At 36.6% G+C, this 5,543-nt stretch overlaps 1 long non-coding RNA gene across 1 annotated transcript in view; it reads right to left on the bottom strand.

Moving 5' to 3' along the window:
* The window catches only part of LOC107756240 (uncharacterized), an 8,458-nt gene extending 2,923 nt beyond the window's left edge, over positions 1-5,535 (bottom strand). Inside the window, exon 1 of the long non-coding RNA XR_001641799.1 lies at positions 5,406-5,535. This is a non-coding gene — a long non-coding RNA (uncharacterized LOC107756240). The remainder of the gene's footprint in view (positions 1-5,405) is intronic.
* Positions 5,536-5,543: the final 8 nt, after the last annotated feature.

The following is a 5,543-nucleotide window of genomic DNA, read 5'->3' as shown; positions in this document are numbered from 1 at the left end:
TGACTCTCAAAGCCGTGATTCCCATTCACTTCCATTATATGACTGACAGACTGCAACTGTTTGTGGTAAAAATCTTCGTTTGTGTTCTACTGAAGAAACAAAGTCACCTCCATCTTGGATGCCCTGGGAGTAAGCAGATAAACATCACATTTTCATTTTTGGGTGAACTATCCCTTTAACGTCTCTCTCACACTTTAATGACAGCAGCTCTGGAGCTACATGAACAAATCCTGATGATCATGTTCTCCAGCAATGGAAGAAGAACATCTGACTGTCTGTGAAAGAGCCACAAAATTGATTAGTGATCTAGAAATAATGTGGAATATGAAATGTTTCCTGTTCATGATCATTCTTCGTTTGACTCGTGATGGCGCCGCTGATGGCTGCCTCCGTGGCGTGCTCCGCAGTTGTTTTTATGTTTTTGTTAGTTTGTCCTGTCTTTAGTTATATCCCTGCAATCAGTTTGACCAGAGACGAATTGCTGGACATTCGGCAGTACACACCACCCAATATTTCACCGGTTTTCGACTATTCTGATGTTTTGCTGGACATTGTAGTTGGCGGAGAAGCGGCGCTGATCAAACGCTTCAGGACGCGCAGATGGGGGAAGCGAGCCGGCGCGCTCGTGAAGCTCAGACAGCGCGGATTTCGAATGGCGCTGCCTAGCATCCATCTGGCGAGCCTCCGCTCTCTACTCATCAAAACGGACAAACTCCTTCTGCTCTCCCGGATAAACAAGGATTTTTCACATTCTGCTGCTATGTGTTTCACGGAAACCTGGCTGAAAGACGCCATTCCGGACATCGCGCTACATCTGCCGGGCTTCCAGCTGTTCAGAGCGGATCGCGACGCAGAATCAACGGGGAAATCACGCGGCGGCGGGACATGCTTTTACATCAATGAGAGGTGGTGTACAGATGTAACTGTGTTAACTGTGTTGAGGCTCTCTGATCACTGTTTGGTTCATCTTATACCGACCTACAGGCAAAAACTGAAATCAGCTAAATCTGTATTAAGGACTGTAAAGAGATGGACTAATGAAGAAGAACTCTCCAAGAACTGTACTCATCCAGAGTGAGCAAAAGGGCTGGCAAAATCACTCTGGACCCCTCACGTCCAGCACACTCCCTCTTTGAACTGTTGCCATCTGGTCGACGCTACACAGCACTGAGCACCAGAACGGCCAGACACAGGAACAGTACATAATATACCTGTACATACAATTGTCAATCTGTATATTGTTATTCCCTGTTTACTCGTTCTATTTTTATTCTTTTATTATCTGTGTTTTTGTCTTGTCACTGTCATTCTGTTGCACTGTGGAAGCTTCTGTCACGAAAACAAATTCCTCGTATGTGTAAACATACCTGGCAATAAAGCTCATTCTGATTCTGATTCTTTCTTAAATCCCAGATTATCTTTTCTATGTAGTGTTATTTAATTATATTTAAACTACTATTACTACTAATAACTGCTATTATTAGTAATAGCACTGCTACTAAATACATATAAAAATAATGCAATGTAAAAGTGGGAAAATGTCCTCACCATCACAACCCTATTATAAATATTATATTATTTATTTTATAATTATAATAACATTATCTATTCTAATATAATAAAAAAATTTTAATATTATATAATTTTATGTAAAATGTACAGAGTAAATCAGCAGAACGCAAACTGCATTAGTGCTATTATGATTTTTCTTCAGCTAGTATCGTAGTGTAAGATGTGATGAAGGTGTCATGACACTCTAGAAGGCACAACTGAAGATTGTTAGTAAATGTCAACATCTAGGTCTGTGTGTGCTCTCAGCAGTATCAGTGTGTTGTATTTGTGTTTTTAAATGAGATGTGCTTCATTATCTCTGTGTGTGTGTGTGTGTGTGCTAGACAGTTGTGACGTCTGTTCTGTGTCTGTGAACAAACAGCAGACCAGCGCTTTAGGCTGGGAGCCACACGCAGTCTGTGTGTCTCTGTTTAGTTTGTGATAATGCCAGTGTGACTGTACATTACCCTGCTCATTACATGGACATGAAATATTGACTTGATATGTCCTTTTAAATTCTTTAATGAGAGAGAAAAAAGACCAGTGTCAAATCAAATCCAGCATAAAGACAAGAAAAAAAAGTTTAGCCTCCAATAATAATAATAATAATAGTTATTATTATTATTGTTATTATTATTATTAGAGGTAGTATACTGTAGTACTACTTTAAATAATAGTATAATTTATTTATAGATTTATATTTATTATTTAACATTTATTAATAATAATACTAATAATAACATTTATTATTTATATTAGATATTGCATAGATAACACCTCATTGATAATCTGGGATTCAAAATCTAATTTCAGTTTTTTGACAAATTTAAGAAAGGCACATCAGCTAAACTTTAAGTCAATGTCTTTGATATTTATGATGCTTTCAAATAAAAATAAAAAAATACAGCTTTTAAAAGGCTGTCAGTGGAAAAATACTGAATAATGTGCACCAACGAATCATGCACAACAAAACCATGCATGTGCATTAGATAGTTAAACGGGGTTAAATTTTTATGCTGATTTTCAAGAAATAAATATTCCTCTGAGCCGCTTCATCTCACATTCATATGATGAGTTTATCTAATCCTCTCCTCTCGTATTCATTCTGTATCTCCTTTGTCCCTCTTCTCCTTTCTCAGGTCCAGTTTAGCTCTTTTTTCCCTCTCTCCATCTGTGCGTGCGTCTCTGTCATGTGCGTCTCTCTCTCTCTGTCACAGGTAGTCATTAAAGCCGCAGCAGATGGTGCAGCTGTTGTCTCTTCACTCACCACGGCTCTGCGGCTATGGACACAACACACTCAAACTGCTGCTGTGGTGGAGAAATGATTTACTAGCTCACACATTCACCATCAAAGAGCCTGGCTGAAATCAGCGGGAAATAGAGCCCTTTATAGCCAGATAAATCTGTTCCAGGCATATTTAATAAACATGACTAAGACAATGTATTTGGAAATATATTTAACCTCATTCTTGTGCTTTCTGCTGACAATTGAAGTTCTGTCATCATTTACAATACCATTCAAAAATGTTTTTAAATAATACTGCGATTCAGCAAGAACACATTAAATTGATTAAAACTAAAGACATTTATGTTATAAAAGATTCATATTTCTTTTGAACGTTCCTTTCATCAAGAATCCTGAAATAAAATCAGGGTTTCTCATGGTTTTCTACAAAAATATTAAGCAGCACAACTGTTCTCAACATTGATAATTATAAGACATGTTTCCTGAGCATCAAATCAGCATATTAAAATGATTTCTTAATAAAAACATTGGTGGTACAGAATTTAAGGAGAGACTCAATGCCATAAAAAACGATAAAAAATGCTTCAGAAATTATAAATGCTTTCTGCATGAACTTCTGTTATATAATGATTAAAAATTACTGGTAAAAGTTTTGAGAATTTGTATTAATGTACTGATTATGCTTAGGTATTTGACATAAAAAATGGATGGTATGGAGTAGATTTTATATGGTTAGAAAAAAATTAAATGCTGTAAAAGAAATAAATAAATAAACAAACAAACTTGATGTGACACGAGTAAATGCAGATATCAATTCAGCTTTGCATCACAGGAATGAATTACATTTTAAAACATATTCAAATAAAAAAACAGTTATTTTGAATTATAATAATATTTCACAATATTTCTGTTTTTACTGTATATTTGATCAAATAAATGCAGCCTTGATGGGCAGAAGAGACTTCTTTTGAACGGTAGAGCATTTACCCTCATGTAGTTGCACTTTCTCTCGTCTGTGGTACATACTGTTTTGCAATATTTTCCGTATAATGAAAGCGCATGGAAATGGATGCTTCAAAACAATCCATATGACTTGAGTGCAATATCTACCAGTCTTCTGAAGCCATACGCTAGCTTTGTGAGATAAACAGACTGAAGCAAAGCTCACTGTTACTCTCAAATCAAAAATAGCACCTTTAGACGTGTCACATCACACATCAAATGTCACCGGTTCTCACGATATTCTTAGTTCTCTCAGTATATTTGTGAAATTTTGTGATCACACAGGATTGGAATGACATGAGGGTGAGCAAATAATGACAGAATTACAATTTTTTGGGTGAACTATTTCTTTACACTGTTAAACCACCTTTAGAGTTGATGATGCCTATGTCACTGCAGTAGACTTATTACTGTTCAATGATGCTCATTTTCAACACACACACTCAAACACTGAGCGAATCGATCTTGTCTTACAAATCGACCCTGTTTTATTCAGCCATTCAGTGGAATTGTGAGAGAATATATCAAACATATTATAAGGATTCATATGAGGCTCTACAGGATTAGACTTGCACGTCATGCTATAAAAGATCTATAGTGAGATGAATGATTAGTATAGAAACAAAACACAAAGGTTGTATTTCTATGCATTGGCACAGACACGATAATGAGATATGGCAGAGAAAGTATGAGGAGGAGGAGACGCTGTTCTCCACATGGCTTCATGCACGAGAATGAGTAAATAATGACGGAATTTATATTTTTGAAGAATTTCTTTAAAAGGACTTTGGAGGCGGCCAACAAACAGACTGGGAATGTCTGCATTTGCAAATGAAATGCATTTCTGAACAAACAGAAGAGCACAGGGAAAGTGAAAGCCTATTACAATCACATAATTTGTTTTAGTAAGTCTAAAATCTCAAACAAGGTTCTCTTCGTTATAATCCTCTGGCGCAATAATGTCAGGAATTGAACTTGTAATTCAGCAAAGTGTGACTGCAAGCGCTGCCTCGTATCGAAACAACTGCACAGCTCCGAGTCAATAATATCAGGTCTTCACGAAAGATTAACTGATATTTCACATCATGCATGAAATGCAGAAATAACGACTAGTTCTCCAGTGGGAAAATCAATGGGGGAAACAAAGTAATAAACCATTATCTGTTGCAACACAATGCTGTCTCACTTACAGGTAAAATAAACCAAAAAATGACCACTGAATTTTTCTTGATTGCTAAATTCAAAGACATTTTCAATGCATATGCTCTTTGAAATCCAGTCTGAGATTATTATTTTTGTGAATAGTTCACCCAAAAATGAAAACTTGCTGAAAATGTACTCACCCTCAGGCCATCCAAGATGTAGATGAGTTTGTTTCTTCATCAGAACAGATTTGGAGAAATGTAGCATTACATCCCTTGCTCATCAATGGATGGGTGCCATCAGAATGAGAGTTGATAAAATGAGAGCTGATTGACATCGCAGTAAACTGTAATCCACACAACTCCAGTCCATCTGTTAACATCTTGTAAAGTGAAAAGCCGCAAGTTTGTAAGAAGCAAATCCATCATTAAAGCGTTTTCATTTTAAATCATTGCCAAAATACCATAATAACGCTTCCGCCAGTGAAAAAACCCATCCCCTGTTGTCCTCTCACGTCAAAATCCACCAATGCATTTGTTTATAACTGTTGTGGATTTGTAAACGTTGCTTGATCTGTGCATATTTCTCTCCTGATTCAGAC

The sequence above is a fragment of the Sinocyclocheilus rhinocerous genome, unplaced genomic scaffold (genome assembly GCF_001515625.1).
Source record: "Sinocyclocheilus rhinocerous isolate Xijiao unplaced genomic scaffold, SAMN03320098_v1.1 scaffold4761, whole genome shotgun sequence".
NCBI lineage: Eukaryota > Metazoa > Chordata > Actinopteri > Cypriniformes > Cyprinidae > Sinocyclocheilus > Sinocyclocheilus rhinocerous.
The sequence above is the reverse complement of the archived record's forward strand: the minus strand, read 5'-3'. Positions and strand labels throughout refer to the sequence as shown.